This window comes from Triturus cristatus, chromosome 4_1, assembly GCF_964204655.1.
Source record: "Triturus cristatus chromosome 4_1, aTriCri1.1, whole genome shotgun sequence".
Lineage (NCBI taxonomy): Eukaryota > Metazoa > Chordata > Amphibia > Caudata > Salamandridae > Triturus > Triturus cristatus.
In genome coordinates this window covers 122,197,304-122,218,969 of record NC_140585.1, presented here as the reverse complement: position 1 = coordinate 122,218,969, position 21,666 = coordinate 122,197,304, and the positions used below count along the sequence as shown (strand labels likewise).

General features: G+C 39.0%; 16 non-coding genes across 16 annotated transcripts; all 16 read right to left on the bottom strand.

The window, feature by feature from the left end:
* Positions 1-179: 179 nt before the first annotated feature.
* On the bottom strand, positions 180-252 carry TRNAK-CUU (transfer RNA lysine (anticodon CUU)). Its single transcript has one exon. It is a non-coding gene; the product is annotated as a tRNA-Lys (tRNA).
* A 771-nt stretch (positions 253-1,023) lies between these two features.
* Positions 1,024-1,096, bottom strand: TRNAK-CUU (transfer RNA lysine (anticodon CUU)). The gene has a single exon. It is a non-coding gene; the product is annotated as a tRNA-Lys (tRNA).
* Positions 1,097-1,867: 771 nt separating this feature from the next.
* TRNAK-CUU (transfer RNA lysine (anticodon CUU)) lies at positions 1,868-1,940 on the bottom strand. The gene has a single exon. It is a non-coding gene; the product is annotated as a tRNA-Lys (tRNA).
* Positions 1,941-2,711: 771 nt separating this feature from the next.
* Positions 2,712-2,784, bottom strand: TRNAK-CUU (transfer RNA lysine (anticodon CUU)). Its single transcript has one exon. It is a non-coding gene; the product is annotated as a tRNA-Lys (tRNA).
* Positions 2,785-4,398: 1,614 nt separating this feature from the next.
* TRNAK-CUU (transfer RNA lysine (anticodon CUU)) lies at positions 4,399-4,471 on the bottom strand. The gene has a single exon. It is a non-coding gene; the product is annotated as a tRNA-Lys (tRNA).
* Positions 4,472-6,086: 1,615 nt separating this feature from the next.
* TRNAK-CUU (transfer RNA lysine (anticodon CUU)) lies at positions 6,087-6,159 on the bottom strand. Its single transcript has one exon. It is a non-coding gene; the product is annotated as a tRNA-Lys (tRNA).
* A 771-nt stretch (positions 6,160-6,930) lies between these two features.
* Positions 6,931-7,003, bottom strand: TRNAK-CUU (transfer RNA lysine (anticodon CUU)). The gene has a single exon. It is a non-coding gene; the product is annotated as a tRNA-Lys (tRNA).
* A 3,032-nt stretch (positions 7,004-10,035) lies between these two features.
* Positions 10,036-10,108, bottom strand: TRNAK-CUU (transfer RNA lysine (anticodon CUU)). Its single transcript has one exon. It is a non-coding gene; the product is annotated as a tRNA-Lys (tRNA).
* Positions 10,109-10,879: 771 nt separating this feature from the next.
* TRNAK-CUU (transfer RNA lysine (anticodon CUU)) lies at positions 10,880-10,952 on the bottom strand. The gene has a single exon. It is a non-coding gene; the product is annotated as a tRNA-Lys (tRNA).
* A 1,615-nt stretch (positions 10,953-12,567) lies between these two features.
* TRNAK-CUU (transfer RNA lysine (anticodon CUU)) lies at positions 12,568-12,640 on the bottom strand. The gene has a single exon. It is a non-coding gene; the product is annotated as a tRNA-Lys (tRNA).
* Positions 12,641-13,411: 771 nt separating this feature from the next.
* Positions 13,412-13,484, bottom strand: TRNAK-CUU (transfer RNA lysine (anticodon CUU)). The gene has a single exon. It is a non-coding gene; the product is annotated as a tRNA-Lys (tRNA).
* Positions 13,485-15,099: 1,615 nt separating this feature from the next.
* TRNAK-CUU (transfer RNA lysine (anticodon CUU)) lies at positions 15,100-15,172 on the bottom strand. The gene has a single exon. It is a non-coding gene; the product is annotated as a tRNA-Lys (tRNA).
* Positions 15,173-16,516: 1,344 nt separating this feature from the next.
* Positions 16,517-16,589, bottom strand: TRNAK-CUU (transfer RNA lysine (anticodon CUU)). The gene has a single exon. It is a non-coding gene; the product is annotated as a tRNA-Lys (tRNA).
* Positions 16,590-18,204: 1,615 nt separating this feature from the next.
* TRNAK-CUU (transfer RNA lysine (anticodon CUU)) lies at positions 18,205-18,277 on the bottom strand. Its single transcript has one exon. It is a non-coding gene; the product is annotated as a tRNA-Lys (tRNA).
* A 771-nt stretch (positions 18,278-19,048) lies between these two features.
* Positions 19,049-19,121, bottom strand: TRNAK-CUU (transfer RNA lysine (anticodon CUU)). Its single transcript has one exon. It is a non-coding gene; the product is annotated as a tRNA-Lys (tRNA).
* Positions 19,122-20,736: 1,615 nt separating this feature from the next.
* Positions 20,737-20,809, bottom strand: TRNAK-CUU (transfer RNA lysine (anticodon CUU)). The gene has a single exon. It is a non-coding gene; the product is annotated as a tRNA-Lys (tRNA).
* Positions 20,810-21,666: the final 857 nt, after the last annotated feature.

Below are 21,666 nucleotides of genomic sequence, written 5' to 3'. Positions count from 1 at the left end.
AGGAGTGATATCACTGCATGTTAACCTAGACTCAGGCCCTACCTAATCTTGGAGATACATTTCTCATGAATGAGTAACCAAGGGAGATACAATTTTTAGGAGTTAGTGCATGTCTAATGCAAGATTAATCACCATATTATGAGAGCCAATGCTATCATCCAGCAAAAAATACTCGTTTTCGCCCAACGTGGGGCTCGAACCCACGACCCTGAGATTAAGAGTCTCATGCTCTACCGACTGAGCTAGCCGGGCTCCCACTTAAATATGGTATGCAGACTCATCATTTTTTATTAAGGAAAACCGTTTCTGGATATTCCTCTGCTCTTGTTTTGCAAGGAACTTCACTTTTATACATCCTTCAGAGGAAAGAATGTCAAGTAAAATAAGACGAAATGAAAATGGAAGGTGTGAAATTTTCATTTTGAGATTGCATAAGAAATCAAATTCCTCTCACGTGCTATAGAATACCTAAACACTTTTGATTAAACCACTTTAGTTGTTATAATGACATCAAATTTGAAAGCCATCTGTGACTTTTCTGTTCTTACTCTGCAACAACCATGGCAATTACAAGTTAAAAAGTAAAATGTATGCAAATTTTGGAATGGAGAATGCGGGCATCGATCCCGCTACCTCTCACATGCTAAGCGAGCGCTCTACCATTTGAGCTAATTCCCCTGTGTGCTCACTCAGCATCACATTTCAAAAGTAACGTTACTGCTGTCCACACTTTATTTTAAGTCTAATTGCCCATAACATGAGTGTTCAGTTCACTCCTAACTGATGCATTAACTACACCTAGGGGATGTTTTACATTTCAGGTTGGCATGTTTAGTACTTGAATAGGAGTGATATCACTGCATGTTAACCTAGACTCAGGCCCTACCTAATCTTGGAGATACATTTCTCATGAATGAGTAACCAAGGGAGATACAATTTTTAGGAGTTAGTGCATGTCTAATGCAAGATTAATCACCATATTATGAGAGCCAATGCTATCATCCAGCAAAAAATACTCGTTTTCGCCCAACGTGGGGCTCGAACCCACGACCCTGAGATTAAGAGTCTCATGCTCTACCGACTGAGCTAGCCGGGCTCCCACTTAAATATGGTATGCAGACTCATCATTTTTTATTAAGGAAAACTGTTTCTGGATATTCCTCTGCTCTTGTTTTGCAAGGAACTTCACTTTTATACATCCTTCAGAGGAAAGAATGTCAAGTAAAATAAGACGAAATGAAAATGGAAGGTGTGAAATTTTCATTTTGAGATTGCATAAGAAATCAAATTCCTCTCACGTGCTATAGAATACCTAAACACTTTTGATTAAACCACTTTAGTTGTTATAATGACACCAAATTTGAAAGCCATCTGTGACTTTTCTGTTCTTACTCTGCAACAACCATGGCAATTACAAGTTAAAAAGTAAAATGTATGCAAATTTTAGAATGGAGAATGCGGGCATCGATCCCACTACCTCTCGCATGCTAAGCGAGCGCTCTACCATTTGAGCTAATTCCCCTGTGTGCTCACTCAGCATCACATTTCAAATGTAATGTTACTGCTGTCCACACTTTATTTTAAGTCTAATTGCCCATAACATGAGTGTTCAGTTCACTCCTAACTGATGCCTTAACTACACCTAGGGGATGTTTTACACTTCAGGTTGGCATGTTTAGTACTTGAATAGGAGTGATATCACTGCATGTTAACCTAGACTCAGGCCCTACCTAATCTTGGAGATACCTTTCTCATGAATGAGTAACCAAGGGAGATACAATTTTTAGGAGTTAGTGCATGTCTAATGCAAGATTAATCACCATATTATGAGAGCCAATGCTATCATCCAGCAAAAAATGCTCGTTTTCGCCCAACGTGGGGCTCGAACCCACGACCCTGAGATTAAGAGTCTCATGCTCTACCGACTGAGCTAGCCGGGCTCCCACTTAAATATGGTATGCAGACTCATCATTTTTTATTAAGGAAAACCGTTTCTGGATATTCCTCTGCTCTTGTTTTGCAAGGAACTTCACTTTTATACATCCTTCAGAGGAAAGAATGTCAAGTAAAATAAGACGAAATGAAAATGGAAGGTGTGAAATTTTCATTTTGAGATTGCATAAGAAATCAAATTCCTCTCACGTGCTATAGAATACCTAAACACTTTTGATTAAACCACTTTAGTTGTTATAATGACACCAAATTTGAAAGCCATCTGTGACTTTTCTGTTCTTACTCTGCAACAACCATGGCAATTACAAGTTAAAAAGTAAAATGTATGCAAATTTTGGAATGGAGAATGCGGGCATCGAGCCCGCTACCTCTCACATGCTAAGCGAGCGCTCTACCATTTGAGCTAATTCCCCTGTGTGCTCACTCAGCATCACATTTCAAAAGTAACGTTACTGCTGTCCACACTTTATTTTAAGTCTAATTGCCCATAACATGAGTGTTCAGTTCACTCCTAACTGATGCCTTAACTACACCTAGGGGATGTTTTACACTTCAGGTTGGCATGTTTAGTACTTGAATAGGAGTGATATCACTGTATGTTAACCTAGACTCAGGCCCTACCTAATCTTGGAGATACCTTTCTCATGAATGAGTAACCAAGGGAGATACAATTTTTAGGAGTTAGTGCATGTCTAATGCAAGATTAATCACCATATTATGAGAGCCAATGCTATCATCCAGCAAAAAATACTGGTTTTCGCCCAACGTGGGGCTCGAACCCACGACCCTGAGATTAAGAGTCTCATGCTCTACCGACTGAGCTAGCCGGGCTCCCACTTAAATATGGTATGCAGACTCATCATTTTTTATTAAGGAAAACTGTTTCTGGATATTCCTCTGCTCTTGTTTTGCAAGGAACTTCACTTTTATACATCCTTCAGAGGAAAGAATGTCAAGTAAAATAAGACGAAATGAAAATGAAAGGTGTGAAATTTTCATTTTGAGATTGCATAAGAAATCAAATTCCTCTCACGTGCTATAGAATACCTAAACACTTTTGATTAAACCACTTTAGTTGTTATAATGACACCAAATTTGAAAGCCATCTGTGACTTTTCTGTTCTTACTCTGCAACAACCATGGCAATTACAAGTTAAAAAGTAAAATGTATGCAAATTTTAAAATGGAGAATGCGGGCATCGATCCCGCTACCTCTCGCATGCTAAGCGAGCGCTCTACCATTTGAGCTAATTCCCCTGTGTGCTCACTCAGCATCACATTTCAAAAGTAACGTTACTGCTGTCCACACTTTATTTTAAGTCTAATTGCCCATAACATGAGTGTTCAGTTCACTCCTAACTGATGCCTTAACTACACCTAGGGGATGTTTTACACTTCAGGTTGGCATGTTTAGTACTTGAATAGGAGTGATATCACTGTATGTTAACCTAGACTCAGGCCCTACCTAATCTTGGAGATACATTTCTCATGAATGAGTAACCAAGGGAGATACAATTTTTAGGAGTTAGTGCATGTCTAATGCAAGATTAATCACCATATTATGAGAGCCAATGCAATCATCCAGCAAAAAATACTCGTTTTCACCCAACGTGGGGCTCGAACCCACGACCCTGATATTAAGAGTCTCATGCTCTACCGACTGAGCTAGCCGGGCTCCCACTTAAATATGGTATGCAGACTCATCATTTTTTATTAAGGAAAACCGTTTCTGGATATTCCTCTGCTCTTGTTTTGCAAGGAACTTCACTTTTATACATCCTTCAGAGGAAAGAATGTCAAGTAAAATAAGACGAAATGAAAATGGAAGGTGTGAAATTTTCATTTTGAGATTGCATAAGAAATCAAATTCTCTCAAGTGCTATAGAATACCTAAACACTTTTGATTAAACCACTTTAGTTGTTATAATGACACCAAATTTGAAAGCCATCTGTGACTTTTCTGTTCTTACTCTTCAACAACCATGGCAATTACAAGTTAAAAAGTAAAATGTATGCAAATTTTAGAATGGAGAATGCGGGCATCGATCCCGCTACCTCTCGCATGCTAAGCGAGCGCTCTACCATTTGAGCTAATTCCCCTGTGTGCTCACTCAGCATCACATTTCAAAAGTAACGTTACTGCTGTCCACACTTTATTTTAAGTCTAATTGCCCATAACATGAGTGTTCAGTTCACTCCTAACTGATGCCTTAACTACACCTAGGGGATGTTTTATACTTCAGGTTGGCATGTTTAGTACTTGAATAGGAGTGATATCACTGCATGTTAACCTAGACTCAGGCCCTACCTAATCTTGGAGATACCTTTCTCATGAATGAGTAACCAAGGGAGATACAATTTTTAGGAGTTAGTGCATGTCTAATGCAAGATTAATCACCATATTATGAGAGCCAATGCTATCATCCAGCAAAAAATACTCGTTTTCGCCCAACGTGGGGCTCGAACCCACGACCCTGAGATTAAGAGTCTCATGCTCTACCGACTGAGCTAGCCGGGCTCCCACTTAAATATGGTATGCAGACTCATCATTTTTTATTAAGGAAAACCGTTTCTGGATATTCCTCTGCTCTTGTTTTGCAAGGAACTTCACTTTTATACATCCTTCAGAGGAAAGAATGTCAAGTAAAATAAGACGAAATGAAAATGGAAGGTGTGAAGTTTTCATTTTGAGATTGCATAAGAAATCAAATTCCTCTCACGTGCTATAGAATACCTAAACACTTTTGATTAAACCACTTTAGTTGTTATAATGACACCAAATTTGAAAGCCATCTGTGACTTTTCTGTTCTTACTCTGCAACAACCATGGCAATTACAAGTTAAAAAGTAAAATGTATGCAAATTTTGGAATGGAGAATGCGGGCATCGATCCCGCTACCTCTCACATGCTAAGCGAGCGCTCTACCATTTGAGCTAATTCCCCTGTGTGCTCACTCAGCATCACATTTCAAAAGTAACGTTACTGCTGTCCACACTTTATTTTAAGTCTAATTGCCCATAACATGAGTGTTCAGTTCACTCCTAACTGATGCATTAACTACACCTAGGGGATGTTTTACATTTCAGGTTGGCATGTTTAGTACTTGAATAGGAGTGATATCACTGCATGTTAACCTAGACTCAGGCCCTACCTAATCTTGGAGATACATTTCTCATGAATGAGTAACCAAGGGAGATACAATTTTTAGGAGTTAGTGCATGTCTAATGCAAGATTAATCACCATATTATGAGAGCCAATGCTATCATCCAGCAAAAAATACTCGTTTTCGCCCAACGTGGGGCTCGAACCCACGACCCTGAGATTAAGAGTCTCATGCTCTACCGACTGAGCTAGACGGGCTCCCACTTAAATATGGTATGCAGACTCATCATTTTTTATTAAGGAAAACTGTTTCTGGATATTCCTCTGCTCTTGTTTTGCAAGGAACTTCACTTTTATACATCCTTCAGAGGAAAGAATGTCAAGTAAAATAAGACGAAATGAAAATGGAAGGTGTGAAATTTTCATTTTGAGATTGCATAAGAAATCAAATTCCTCTCACGTGCTATAGAATACCTAAACACTTTTGATTAAACCACTTTAGTTGTTATAATGACACCAAATTTGAAAGCCATCTGTGACTTTTCTGTTCTTACTCTGCAACAACCATGGCAATTACAAGTTAAAAAGTAAAATGTATGCAAATTTTAGAATGGAGAATGCGGGCATCGATCCCACTACCTCTCGCATGCTAAGCGAGCGCTCTACCATTTGAGCTAATTCCCCTGTGTGCTCACTCAGCATCACATTTCAAATGTAACGTTACTGCTGTCCACACTTTATTTTAAGTCTAATTGCCCATAACATGAGTGTTCAGTTCACTCCTAACTGATGCCTTAACTACACCTAGGGGATGTTTTACACTTCAGGTTGGCATGTTTAGTACTTGAATAGGAGTGATATCACTGCATGTTAACCTAGACTCAGGCCCTACCTAATCTTGGAGATACCTTTCTCATGAATGAGTAACCAAGGGAGATACAATTTTTAGGAGTTAGTGCATGTCTAATGCAAGATTAATCACCATATTATGAGAGCCAATGCTATCATCCAGCAAAAAATACTCGTTTTCGCCCAACGTGGGGCTCGAACCCACGACCCTGAGATTAAGAGTCTCATGCTCTACCGACTGAGCTAGCCGGGCTCCCACTTAAATATGGTATGCAGACTCATCATTTTTTATTAAGGAAAACCGTTTCTGGATATTCCTCTGCTCTTGTTTTGCAAGGAACTTCACTTTTATACATCCTTCAGAGGAAAGAATGTCAAGTAAAATAAGACGAAATGAAAATGGAAGGTGTGAAATTTTCATTTTGAGATTGCATAAGAAATCAAATTCCTCTCACGTGCTATAGAATACCTAAACACTTTTGATTAAACCACTTTAGTTGTTATAATGACACCAAATTTGAAAGCCATCTGTGACTTTTCTGTTCTTACTCTGCAACAACCATGGCAATTACAAGTTAAAAAGTAAAATGTATGCAAATTTTGGAATGGAGAATGCGGGCATCGAGCCCGCTACCTCTCACATGCTAAGCGAGCGCTCTACCATTTGAGCTAATTCCCCTGTGTGCTCACTCAGCATCACATTTCAAAAGTAACGTTACTGCTGTCCACACTTTATTTTAAGTCTAATTGCCCATAACATGAGTGTTCAGTTCACTCCTAACTGATGCCTTAACTACACCTAGGGGATGTTTTACACTTCAGGTTGGCATGTTTAGTACTTGAATAGGAGTGATATCACTGTATGTTAACCTAGACTCAGGCCCTACCTAATCTTGGAGATACCTTTCTCATGAATGAGTAACCAAGGGAGATACAATTTTTAGGAGTTAGTGCATGTCTAATGCAAGATTAATCACCATATTATGAGAGCCAATGCTATCATCCAGCAAAAAATACTGGTTTTCGCCCAACGTGGGGCTCGAACCCACGACCCTGAGATTAAGAGTCTCATGCTCTACCGACTGAGCTAGCCGGGCTCCCACTTAAATATGGTATGCAGACTCATCATTTTTTATTAAGGAAAACTGTTTCTGGATATTCCTCTGCTCTTGTTTTGCAAGGAACTTCACTTTTATACATCCTTCAGAGGAAAGAATGTCAAGTAAAATAAGACGAAATGAAAATGGAAGGTGTGAAATTTTCATTTTGAGATTGCATAAGAAATCAAATTCCTCTCACGTGCTATAGAATACCTAAACACTTTTGATTAAACCACTTTAGTTGTTATAATGACACCAAATTTGAAAGCCATCTGTGACTTTTCTGTTCTTACTCTGCAACAACCATGGCAATTACAAGTTAAAAAGTAAAATGTATGCAAATTTTAGAATGGAGAATGCGGGCATCGATCCCGCTACCTCTCGCATGCTAAGCGAGCGCTCTACCATTTGAGCTAATTCCCCTGTGTGCTCACTCAGCATCACATTTCAAAAGTAACGTTACTGCTGTCCACACTTTATTTTAAGTCTAATTGCCCATAACATGAGTGTTCAGTTCACTCCTAACTGATGCCTTAACTACACCTAGGGGATGTTTTACACTTCAGGTTGGCATGTTTAGTACTTGAATAGGAGTGATATCACTGTATGTTAACCTAGACTCAGGCCCTACCTAATCTTGGAGATACATTTCTCATGAATGAGTAACCAAGGGAGATACAATTTTTAGGAGTTAGTGCATGTCTAATGCAAGATTAATCACCATATTATGAGAGCCAATGCAATCATCCAGCAAAAAATACTCGTTTTCGCCCAACGTGGGGCTCGAACCCACGACAATGATATTAAGAGTCTCATGCTCTACCGACTGAGCTAGCCGGGCTCCCACTTAAATATGGTATGCAGACTCATCATTTTTTATTAAGGAAAACCGTTTCTGGATATTCCTCTGCTCTTGTTTTGCAAGGAACTTCACTTTTATACATCCTTCAGAGGAAAGAATGTCAAGTAAAATAAGACGAAATGAAAATGGAAGGTGTGAAATTTTCATTTTGAGATTGCATAAGAAATCAAATTCCTCTCACGTGCTATAGAATACCTAAACACTTTTGATTAAACCACTTTAGTTGTTATAATGACACCAAATTTGAAAGCCATCTGTGACTTTTCTGTTCTTACTCTTCAACAACCATGGCAATTACAAGTTAAAAAGTAAAATGTATGCAAATTTTAGAATGGAGAATGCGGGCATCGATCCCGCTACCTCTCGCATGCTAAGCGAGCGCTCTACCATTTGAGCTAATTCCCCTGTGTGCTCACTCAGCATCACATTTCAAATGTAACGTTACTGCTGTCCACACTTTATTTTAAGTCTAATTGCCCATAACATGAGTGTTCAGTTCACTCCTAACTGATGCCTTAACTACACCTAGGGGATGTTTTACACTTCAGGTTGGCATGTTTAGTACTTGAATAGGAGTGATATCACTGCATGTTAACCTAGACTCAGGCCCTACCTAATCTTGGAGATACCTTTCTCATGAATGAGTAACCAAGGGAGATACAATTTTTAGGAGTTAGTGCATGTCTAATGCAAGATTAATCACCATATTATGAGAGCCAATGCTATCATCCAGCAAAAAATACTCGTTTTCGCCCAAGGTGGGGCTCGAACCCACGACCCTGAGATTAAGAGTCTCATGCTCTACCGACTGAGCTAGCCGGGCTCCCACTTAAATATGGTATGCAGACTCATCATTTTTTATTAAGGAAAACCGTTTCTGGATATTCCTCTGCTCTTGTTTTGCAAGGAACTTCACTTTTATACATCCTTCAGAGGAAAGAATGTCAAGTAAAATAAGACGAAATGAAAATGGAAGGTGTGAAATTTTCATTTTGAGATTGCATAAGAAATCAAATTCCTCTCACGTGCTATAGAATACCTAAACACTTTTGATTAAACCACTTTAGTTGTTATAATGACACCAAATTTGAAAGCCATCTGTGACTTTTCTGTTCTTACTCTGCAACAACCATGGCAATTACAAGTTAAAAAGTAAAATGTATGCAAATTTTGGAATGGAGAATGCGGGCATCGAGCCCGCTACCTCTCACATGCTAAGCGAGCGCTCTACCATTTGAGCTAATTCCCCTGTGTGCTCACTCAGCATCACATTTCAAAAGTAACGTTACTGCTGTCCACACTTTATTTTAAGTCTAATTGCCCATAACATGAGTGTTCAGTTCACTCCTAACTGATGCCTTAACTACACCTAGGGGATGTTTTACACTTCAGGTTGGCATGTTTAGTACTTGAATAGGAGTGATATCACTGTATGTTAACCTAGACTCAGGCCCTACCTAATCTTGGAGATACATTTCTCATGAACGAGTAACCAAGGGAGATACAATTTTTAGGAGTTAGTGCATGTCTAATGCAAGATTAATCACCATATTATGAGAGCCATTTTGAGATTGCATAAGAAATCAAATTCCTCTCACGTGCTATAGAATACCTAAACACTTTTGATTAAACCACTTTAGTTGTTATAATGACACCAAATTTGAAAGCCATCTGTGACTTTTCTGTTCTTACTCTGCAACAACCATGGCAATTACAAGTTAAAAAGTAAAATGTATGCAAATTTTAGAATGGAGAATGCGGGCATCGATCCCGCTACCTCTCGCATGCTAAGCGAGCGCTCTACCATTTGAGCTAATTCCCCTGTGTGCTCACTCAGCATCACATTTCAAAAGTAACGTTACTGCTGTCCACACTTTATTTTAAGTCTAATTGCCCATAACATGAGTGTTCAGTTCACTCCTAACTGATGCCTTAACTACACCTAGGGGATGTTTTACACTTCAGGTTGGCATGTTTAGTACTTGAATAGGAATGATATCACTGTATGTTAACCTAGACTCAGGCCCTACCTAATCTTGGAGATACATTTCTCATGAATGAGTAACCAAGGGAGATACAATTTTTAGGAGTTAGTGCATGTCTAATGCAAGATTAATCACCATATTATGAGAGCCAATGCAATCATCCAGCAAAAAATACTCGTTTTCGCCCAACGTGGGGCTCGAACCCACGACCCTGAGATTAAGAGTCTCATGCTCTACCGACTGAGCTAGCCGGGCTCCCACTTAAATATGGTATGCAGACTCATCATTTTTTATTAAGGAAAACCGTTTCTGGATATTCCTCTGCTCTTGTTTTGCAAGGAACTTCACTTTTATACATCCTTCAGAGGAAAGAATGTCAAGTAAAATAAGACGAAATGAAAATGGAAGGTGTGAAATTTTCATTTTGAGATTGCATAAGAAATCAAATTCCTCTCACGTGCTATAGAATACCTAAACACTTTTGATTAAACCACTTTAGTTGTTATAATGACACCAAATTTGAAAGCCATCTGTGACTTTTCTGTTCTTACTCTTCAACAACCATGGCAATTACAAGTTAAAAAGTAAAATGTATGCAAATTTTAGAATGGAGAATGCGGGCATCGATCCCGCTACCTCTCGCATGCTAAGCGAGCGCTCTACCATTTGAGCTAATTCCCCTGTGTGCTCACTCAGCATCACATTTCAAAAGTAACGTTACTGCTGTCCACACTTTATTTTAAGTCTAATTGCCCATAACATGAGTGTTCAGTTCACTCCTAACTGATGCCTTAACTACACCTAGGGGATGTTTTACACTTCAGGTTGGCATGTTTAGTACTTGAATAGGAGTGATATCACTGCATGTTAACCTAGACTCAGGCCCTACCTAATCTTGGAGATACCTTTCTCATGAATGAGTAACCAAGGGAGATACAATTTTTAGGAGTTAGTGCATGTCTAATGCAAGATTAATCACCATATTATGAGAGCCAATGCTATCATCCAGCAAAAAATACTCGTTTTCGCCCAACGTGGGGCTCGAACCCACGACCCTGAGATTAAGAGTCTCATGCTCTACCGACTGAGCTAGCCGGGCTCCCACTTAAATATGGTATGCAGACTCATCATTTTTTATTAAGGAAAACCGTTTCTGGATATTCCTCTGCTCTTGTTTTGCAAGGAACTTCACTTTTATACATCCTTCAGAGGAAAGAATGTCAAGTAAAATAAGACGAAATGAAAATGGAAGGTGTGAAATTTTCATTTTGAGATTGCATAAGAAATCAAATTCCTCTCACGTGCTATAGAATACCTAAACACTTTTGATTAAACCACTTTAGTTGTTATAATGACACCAAATTTGAAAGCCATCTGTGACTTTTCTGTTCTTACTCTGCAACAACCATGGCAATTACAAGTTAAAAAGTAAAATGTATGCAAATTTTGGAATGGAGAATGCGGGCATCGATCCCGCTACCTCTCACATGCTAAGCGAGCGCTCTACCATTTGAGCTAATTCCCCTGTGTGCTCACTCAGCATCACATTTCAAAAGTAACGTTACTGCTGTCCACACTTTATTTTAAGTCTAATTGCCCATAACATGAGTGTTCAGTTCACTCCTAACTGATGCATTAACTACACCTAGGGGATGTTTTACATTTCAGGTTGGCATGTTTAGTACTTGAATAGGAGTGATATCACTGCATGTTAACCTAGACTCAGGCCCTACCTAATCTTGGAGATACATTTCTCATGAATGAGTAACCAAGGGAGATACAATTTTTAGGAGTTAGTGCATGTCTAATGCAAGATTAATCACCATATTATGAGAGCCAATGCTATCATCCAGCAAAAAATACTCGTTTTCGCCCAACGTGGGGCTCGAACCCACGACCCTGAGATTAAGAGTCTCATGCTCTACCGACTGAGCTAGACGGGCTCCCACTTAAATATGGTATGCAGACTCATCATTTTTTATTAAGGAAAACTGTTTCTGGATATTCCTCTGCTCTTGTTTTGCAAGGAACTTCACTTTTATACATCCTTCAGAGGAAAGAATGTCAAGTAAAATAAGACGAAATGAAAATGGAAGGTGTGAAATTTTCATTTTGAGATTGCATAAGAAATCAAATTCCTCTCACGTGCTATAGAATACCTAAACACTTTTGATTAAACCACTTTAGTTGTTATAATGACACCAAATTTGAAAGCCATCTGTGACTTTTCTGTTCTTACTCTGCAACAACCATGGCAATTACAAGTTAAAAAGTAAAATGTATGCAAATTTTAGAATGGAGAATGCGGGCATCGATCCCACTACCTCTCGCATGCTAAGCGAGCGCTCTACCATTTGAGCTAATTCCCCTGTGTGCTCACTCAGCATCACATTTCAAATGTAACGTTACTGCTGTCCACACTTTATTTTAAGTCTAATTGCCCATAACATGAGTGTTCAGTTCACTCCTAACTGATGCCTTAACTACACCTAGGGGATGTTTTACACTTCAGGTTGGCATGTTTAGTACTTGAATAGGAGTGATATCACTGCATGTTAACCTAGACTCAGGCCCTACCTAATCTTGGAGATACCTTTCTCATGAATGAGTAACCAAGGGAGATACAATTTTTAGGAGTTAGTGCATGTCTAATGCAAGATTAATCACCATATTATGAGAGCCAATGCTATCATCCAGCAAAAAATACTCGTTTTCGCCCAACGTGGGGCTCGAACCCACGACCCTGAGATTAAGAGTCTCATGCTCTACCGACTGAGCTAGCCGGGCTCCCACTTAAATATGGTATGCAGACTCATCATTTTTTATTAAGGAAAACCGTTTCTGGATATTCCTCTGCTCTTGTTTTGCAAGGAACTTCACTTTTATACATCCTTCAGAGGAAAGAATGTCAAGTAAAATAAGACGAAATGAAAATGGAAGGTGTGAAATTTTCATTTTGAGATTGCATAAGAAATCAAATTCCTCTCACGTGCTATAGAATACCTAAACACTTTTGATTAAACCACTTTAGTTGTTATAATGACACCAAATTTGAAAGCCATCTGTGACTTTTCTGTTCTTACTCTGCAACAACCATGGCAATTACAAGTTAAAAAGTAAAATGTATGCAAATTTTGGAATGGAGAATGCGGGCATCGAGCCCGCTACCTCTCACATGCTAAGCGAGCGCTCTACCATTTGAGCTAATTCCCCTGTGTGCTCACTCAGCATCACATTTCAAAAGTAACGTTACTGCTGTCCACACTTTATTTTAAGTCTTATTGCCCATAACATGAGTGTTCAGTTCACTCCTAACTGATGCCTTAACTACACCTAGGGGATGTTTTACACTTCAGGTTGGCATGTTTAGTACTTGAATAGGAGTGATATCACTGTATGTTAACCTAGACTCAGGCCCTACCTAATCTTGGAGATACCTTTCTCATGAATGAGTAACCAAGGGAGATACAATTTTTAGGAGTTAGTGCATGTCTAATGCAAGATTAATCACCATATTATGAGAGCCAATGCTATCATCCAGCAAAAAATACTGGTTTTCGCCCAACGTGGGGCTCGAACCCACGACCCTGAGATTAAGAGTCTCATGCTCTACCGACTGAGCTAGCCGGGCTCCCACTTAAATATGGTATGCAGACTCATCATTTTTTATTAAGGAAAACTGTTTCTGGATATTCCTCTGCTCTTGTTTTGCAAGGAACTTCACTTTTATACATCCTTCAGAGGAAAGAATGTCAAGTAAAATAAGACGAAATGAAAATGGAAGGTGTGAAATTTTCATTTTGAGATTGCATAAGAAATCAAATTCCTCTCACGTGCTATAGAATACCTAAACACTTTTGATTAAACCACTTTAGTTGTTATAATGACACCAAATTTGAAAGCCATCTGTGACTTTTCTGTTCTTACTCTGCAACAACCATGGCAATTACAAGTTAAAAAGTAAAATGTATGCAAATTTTAGAATGGAGAATGCGGGCATCGATCCCGCTACCTCTCGCATGCTAAGCGAGCGCTCTACCATTTGAGCTAATTCCCCTGTGTGCTCACTCAGCATCACATTTCAAAAGTAACGTTACTGCTGTCCACACTTTATTTTAAGTCTAATTGCCCATAACATGAGTGTTCAGTTCACTCCTAACTGATGCCTTAACTACACCTAGGGGATGTTTTACACTTCAGGTTGGCATGTTTAGTACTTGAATAGGAGTGATATCACTGTATGTTAACCTAGACTCAGGCCCTACCTAATCTTGGAGATACATTTCTCATGAATGAGTAACCAAGGGAGATACAATTTTTAGGAGTTAGTGCATGTCTAATGCAAGATTAATCACCATATTATGAGAGCCAATGCAATCATCCAGCAAAAAATACTCGTTTTCGCCCAACGTGGGGCTCGAACCCACGACAATGATATTAAGAGTCTCATGCTCTACCGACTGAGCTAGCCGGGCTCCCACTTAAATATGGTATGCAGACTCATCATTTTTTATTAAGGAAAACCGTTTCTGGATATTCCTCTGCTCTTGTTTTGCAAGGAACTTCACTTTTATACATCCTTCAGAGGAAAGAATGTCAAGTAAAATAAGACGAAATGAAAATGGAAGGTGTGAAATTTTCATTTTGAGATTGCATAAGAAATCAAATTCCTCTCACGTGCTATAGAATACCTAAACACTTTTGATTAAACCACTTTAGTTGTTATAATGACACCAAATTTGAAAGCCATCTGTGACTTTTCTGTTCTTACTCTTCAACAACCATGGCAATTACAAGTTAAAAAGTAAAATGTATGCAAATTTTAGAATGGAGAATGCGGGCATCGATCCCGCTACCTCTCGCATGCTAAGCGAGCGCTCTACCATTTGAGCTAATTCCCCTGTGTGCTCACTCAGCATCACATTTCAAATGTAACGTTACTGCTGTCCACACTTTATTTTAAGTCTAATTGCCCATAACATGAGTGTTCAGTTCACTCCTAACTGATGCCTTAACTACACCTAGGGGATGTTTTACACTTCAGGTTGGCATGTTTAGTACTTGAATAGGAGTGATATCACTGCATGTTAACCTAGACTCAGGCCCTACCTAATCTTGGAGATACCTTTCTCATGAATGAGTAACCAAGGGAGATACAATTTTTAGGAGTTAGTGCATGTCTAATGCAAGATTAATCACCATATTATGAGAGCCAATGCTATCATCCAGCAAAAAATACTCGTTTTCGCCCAACGTGGGGCTCGAACCCACGACCCTGAGATTAAGAGTCTCATGCTCTACCGACTGAGCTAGCCGGGCTCCCACTTAAATATGGTATGCAGACTCATCATTTTTTATTAAGGAAAACCGTTTCTGGATATTCCTCTGCTCTTGTTTTGCAAGGAACTTCACTTTTATACATCCTTCAGAGGAAAGAATGTCAAGTAAAATAAGACGAAATGAAAATGGAAGGTGTGAAATTTTCATTTTGAGATTGCATAAGAAATCAAATTCCTCTCACGTGCTATAGAATACCTAAACACTTTTGATTAAACCACTTTAGTTGTTATAATGACACCAAATTTGAAAGCCATCTGTGACTTTTCTGTTCTTACTCTGCAACAACCATGGCAATTACAAGTTAAAAAGTAAAATGTATGCAAATTTTGGAATGGAGAATGCGGGCATCGAGCCCGCTACCTCTCACATGCTAAGCGAGCGCTCTACCATTTGAGCTAATTCCCCTGTGTGCTCACTCAGCATCACATTTCAAAAGTAACGTTACTGCTGTCCACACTTTATTTTAAGTCTAATTGCCCATAACATGAGTGTTCAGTTCACTCCTAACTGATGCCTTAACTACACCTAGGGGATGTTTTACACTTCAGGTTGGCATGTTTAGTACTTGAATAGGAGTGATATCACTGTATGTTAACCTAGACTCAGGCCCTACCTAATCTTGGAGATACATTTCTCATGAATGAGTAACCAAGGGAGATACAATTTTTAGGAGTTAGTGCATGTCTAATGCAAGATTAATCACCATATTATGAGAGCCATTTTGAGATTGCATAAGAAATCAAATTCCTCTCACGTGCTATAGAATACCTAAACACTTTTGATTAAACCACTTTAGTTGTTATAATGACACCAAATTTGAAAGCCATCTGTGACTTTTCTGTTCTTACTCTGCAACAACCATGGCAATTACAAGTTAAAAAGTAAAATGTATGCAAATTTTAGAATGGAGAATGCGGGCATCGATCCCGCTACCTCTCGCATGCTAAGCGAGCGCTCTACCATTTGAGCTAATTCCCCTGTGTGCTCACTCAGCATCACATTTCAAAAGTAACGTTACTGCTGTCCACACTTTATTTTAAGTCTAATTGCCCATAACATGAGTGTTCAGTTCACTCCTAACTGATGCCTTAACTACACCTAGGGGATGTTTTACACTTCAGGTTGGCATGTTTAGTACTTGAATAGGAATGATATCACTGTATGTTAACCTAGACTCAGGCCCTACCTAATCTTGGAGATACATTTCTCATGAATGAGTAACCAAGGGAGATACAATTTTTAGGAGTTAGTGCATGTCTAATGCAAGATTAATCACCATATTATGAGAGCCAATGCAATCATCCAGCAAAAAATACTCGTTTTCGCCCAACGTGGGGCTCGAACCCACGACCCTGAGATTAAGAGTCTCATGCTCTACCGACTGAGCTAGCCGGGCTCCCACTTAAATATGGTATGCAGACTCATCATTTTTTATTAAGGAAAACCGTTTCTGGATATTCCTCTGCTCTTGTTTTGCAAGGAACTTCACTTTTATACATCCTTCAGAGGAAAGAATGTCAAGTAAAATAAGACGAAATGAAAATGGAAGGTGTGAAATTTTCATTTTGAGATTGCATAAGAAATCAAATTCCTCTCACGTGCTATAGAATACCTAAACACTTTTGATTAAACCACTTTAGTTGTTATAATGACACCAAATTTGAAAGCCATCTGTGACTTTTCTGTTCTTACTCTGCAACAACCATGGCAATTACAAGTTAAAAAGTAAAATGTATGCAAATTTTAGAATGGAGAATGCGGGCATCGATCCCGCTACCTCTCGTATGCTAAGCGAGCGCTCTACCATTTGAGCTAATTCCCCTGTGTGCTCACTCAGCATCACATTTCAAAAGTAACGTTACTGCTGTCCACACTTTATTTTAAGTCTAATTGCCCATAACATGAGTGTTCAGTTCACTCCTAACTGATGCCTTAACTACACCTAGGGGATGTTTTACACTTCAGGTTGGCATGTTTAGTACTTGAATAGGAGTGATATCACTGTATGTTAACCTAGACTCAGGCCCTACCTAATCTTGGAGATACATTTCTCATGAATGAGTAACCAAGGGAGATACAATTTTTAGGAGTTAGTGCATGTCTAATGCAAGATTAATCACCATATTATGAGAGCCAATGCAATCATCCAGCAAAAAATACTCGTTTTCACCCAACGTGGGGCTCGAACCCACGACCCTGAGATTAAGAGTCTCATGCTCTACCGACTGAGCTAGCCGGGCTCCCACTTAAATATGGTATGCAGACTCATCAATTTTTATTAAGGAAAACTGTTTCTGGATATTCCTCTGCTCTTGTTTTGCAAGGAACTTCACTTTTATACATCCTTCAGAGGAAAGAATGTCAAGTAAAATAAGACGAAATGAAAATGAAAGGTGTGAAATTTTCATTTTGAGATTGCATAAGAAATCAAATTCCTCTCACGTGCTATAGAATACCTAAACACTTTTGATTAAACCACTTTAGTTGTTATAATGACACCAAATTTGAAAGCCATCTGTGACTTTTCTGTTCTTACTCTGCAACAACCATGGCAATTACAAGTTAAAAAGTAAAATGTATGCAAATTTTAAAATGGAGAATGCGGGCATCGATCCCGCTACCTCTCGCATGCTAAGCGAGCGCTCTACCATTTGAGCTAATTCCCCTGTGTGCTCACTCAGCATCACATTTCAAATGTAACGTTACTGCTGTCCACACTTTATTTTAAGTCTAATTGCCCATAACATGAGTGTTCAGTTCACTCCTAACTGATGCCTTAACTACACCTAGGGGATGTTTTACACTTCAGGTTGGCATGTTTAGTACTTGAATAGGAGTGATATCACTGCATGTTAACCTAGACTCAGGCCCTACCTAATCTTGGAGATACCTTTCTCATGAATGAGTAACCAAGGGAGATACAATTTTTAGGAGTTAGTGCATGTCTAATGCAAGATTAATCACCATATTATGAGAGCCAATGCTATCATCCAGCAAAAAATACTCGTTTTCGCCCAACGTGGGGCTCGAACCCACGACCCTGAGATTAAGAGTCTCATGCTCTACCGACTGAGCTAGCCGGGCTCCCACTTAAATATGGTATGCAGACTCATCATTTTTTATTAAGGAAAACCGTTTCTGGATATTCCTCTGCTCTTGTTTTGCAAGGAACTTCACTTTTATACATCCTTCAGAGGAAAGAATGTCAAGTAAAATAAGACGAAATGAAAATGGAAGGTGTGAAATTTTCATTTTGAGATTGCATAAGAAATCAAATTCCTCTCACGTGCTATAGAATACCTAAACACTTTTGATTAAACCACTTTAGTTGTTATAATGACACCAAATTTGAAAGCCATCTGTGACTTTTCTGTTCTTACTCTGCAACAACCATGGCAATTACAAGTTAAAAAGTAAAATGTATGCAAATTTTGGAATGGAGAATGCGGGCATCGAGCCCGCTACCTCTCACATGCTAAGCGAGCGCTCTACCATTTGAGCTAATTCCCCTGTGTGCTCACTCAGCATCACATTTCAAAAGTAACGTTACTGCTGTCCACACTTTATTTTAAGTCTTATTGCCCATAACATGAGTGTTCAGTTCACTCCTAACTGATGCCTTAACTACACCTAGGGGATGTTTTACACTTCAGGTTGGCATGTTTAGTACTTGAATAGGAGTGATATCACTGTATGTTAACCTAGACTCAGGCCCTACCTAATCTTGGAGATACCTTTCTCATGAATGAGTAACCAAGGGAGATACAATTTTTAGGAGTTAGTGCATGTCTAATGCAAGATTAATCACCATATTATGAGAGCCAATGCTATCATCCAGCAAAAAATACTGGTTTTCGCCCAACGTGGGGCTCGAACCCACGACCCTGAGATTAAGAGTCTCATGCTCTACCGACTGAGCTAGCCGGGCTCCCACTTAAATATGGTATGCAGACTCATCATTTTTTATTAAGGAAAACTGTTTCTGGATATTCCTCTGCTCTTGTTTTGCAAGGAACTTCACTTTTATACATCCTTCAGAGGAAAGAATGTCAAGTAAAATAAGACGAAATGAAAATGGAAGGTGTGAAATTTTCATTTTGAGATTGCATAAGAAATCAAATTCCTCTCACGTGCTATAGAATACCTAAACACTTTTGATTAAACCACTTTAGTTGTTATAATGACACCAAATTTGAAAGCCATCTGTGACTTTTCTGTTCTTACTCTGCAACAACCATGGCAATTACAAGTTAAAAAGTAAAATGTATGCAAATTTTAGAATGGAGAATGCGGGCATCGATCCCGCTACCTCTCGCATGCTAAGCGAGCGCTCTACCATTTGAGCTAATTCCCCTGTGTGCTCACTCAGCATCACATTTCAAAAGTAACGTTACTGCTGTCCACACTTTATTTTAAGTCTAATTGCCCATAACATGAGTGTTCAGTTCACTCCTAACTGATGCCTTAACTACACCTAGGGGATGTTTTACACTTCAGGTTGGCATGTTTAGTACTTGAATAGGAGTGATATCACTGTATGTTAACCTAGACTCAGGCCCTACCTAATCTTGGAGATACATTTCTCATGAATGAGTAACCAAGGGAGATACAATTTTTAGGAGTTAGTGCATGTCTAATGCAAGATTAATCACCATATTATGAGAGCCAATGCAATCATCCAGCAAAAAATACTCGTTTTCGCCCAACGTGGGGCTCGAACCCACGACAATGATATTAAGAGTCTCATGCTCTACCGACTGAGCTAGCCGGGCTCCCACTTAAATATGGTATGCAGACTCATCATTTTTTATTAAGGAAAACCGTTTCTGGATATTCCTCTGCTCTTGTTTTGCAAGGAACTTCACTTTTATACATCCTTCAGAGGAAAGAATGTCAAGTAAAATAAGACGAAATGAAAATGGAAGGTGTGAAATTTTCATTTTGAGATTGCATAAGAAATCAAATTCCTCTCACGTGCTATAGAATACCTAAACACTTTTGATTAAACCACTTTAGTTGTTATAATGACACCAAATTTGAAAGCCATCTGTGACTTTTCTGTTCTTACTCTTCAACAACCATGGCAATTACAAGTTAAAAAGTAAAATGTATGCAAATTTTAGAATGGAGAATGCGGGCATCGATCCCGCTACCTCTCGCATGCTAAGCGAGCGCTCTACCATTTGAGCTAATTCCCCTGTGTGCTCACTCAGCATCACATTTCAAATGTAACGTTACTGCTGTCCACACTTTATTTTAAGTCTAATTGCCCATAACATGAGTGTTCAGTTCACTCCTAACTGATGCCTTAACTACACCTAGGGGATGTTTTACACTTCAGGTTGGCATGTTTAGTACTTGAATAGGAGTGATATCACTGCATGTTAACCTAGACTCAGGCCCTACCTAATCTTGGAGATACCTTTCTCATGAATGAGTAACCAAGGGAGATACAATTTTTAGGAGTTAGTGCATGTCTAATGCAAGATTAATCACCATATTATGAGAGCCAATGCTATCATCCAGCAAAAAATACTCGTTTTCGCCCAACGTGGGGCTCGAACCCACGACCCTGAGATTAAGAGTCTCATGCTCTACCGACTGAGCTAGCCGGGCTCCCACTTAAATATGGTATGCAGACTCATCATTTTTTATTAAGGAAAACCGTTTCTGGATATTCCTCTGCTCTTGTTTTGCAAGGAACTTCACTTTTATACATCCTTCAGAGGAAAGAATGTCAAGTAAAATAAGACGAAATGAAAATGGAAGGTGTGAAATTTTCATTTTGAGATTGCATAAGAAATCAAATTCCTCTCACGTGCTATAGAATACCTAAACACTTTTGATTAAACCACTTTAGTTGTTATAATGACACCAAATTTGAAAGCCATCTGTGACTTTTCTGTTCTTACTCTGCAACAACCATGGCAATTACAAGTTAAAAAGTAAAATGTATGCAAATTTTGGAATGGAGAATGCGGGCATCGAGCCCGCTACCTCTCACATGCTAAGCGAGCGCTCTACCATTTGAGCTAATTCCCCTGTGTGCTCACTCAGCATCACATTTCAAAAGTAACGTTACTGCTGTCCACACTTTATTTTAAGTCTAATTGCCCATAACATGAGTGTTCAGTTCACTCCTAACTGATGCCTTAACTACACCTAGGGGATGTTTTACACTTCAGGTTGGCATGTTTAGTACTTGAATAGGAGTGATATCACTGTATGTTAACCTAGACTCAGGCCCTACCTAATCTTGGAGATACATTTCTCATGAATGAGTAACCAAGGGAGATACAATTTTTAGGAGTTAGTGCATGTCTAATGCAAGATTAATCACCATATTATGAGAGCCATTTTGAGATTGCATAAGAAATCAAATTCCTCTCACGTGCTATAGAATACCTAAACACTTTTGATTAAACCACTTTAGTTGTTATAATGACACCAAATTTGAAAGCCATCTGTGACTT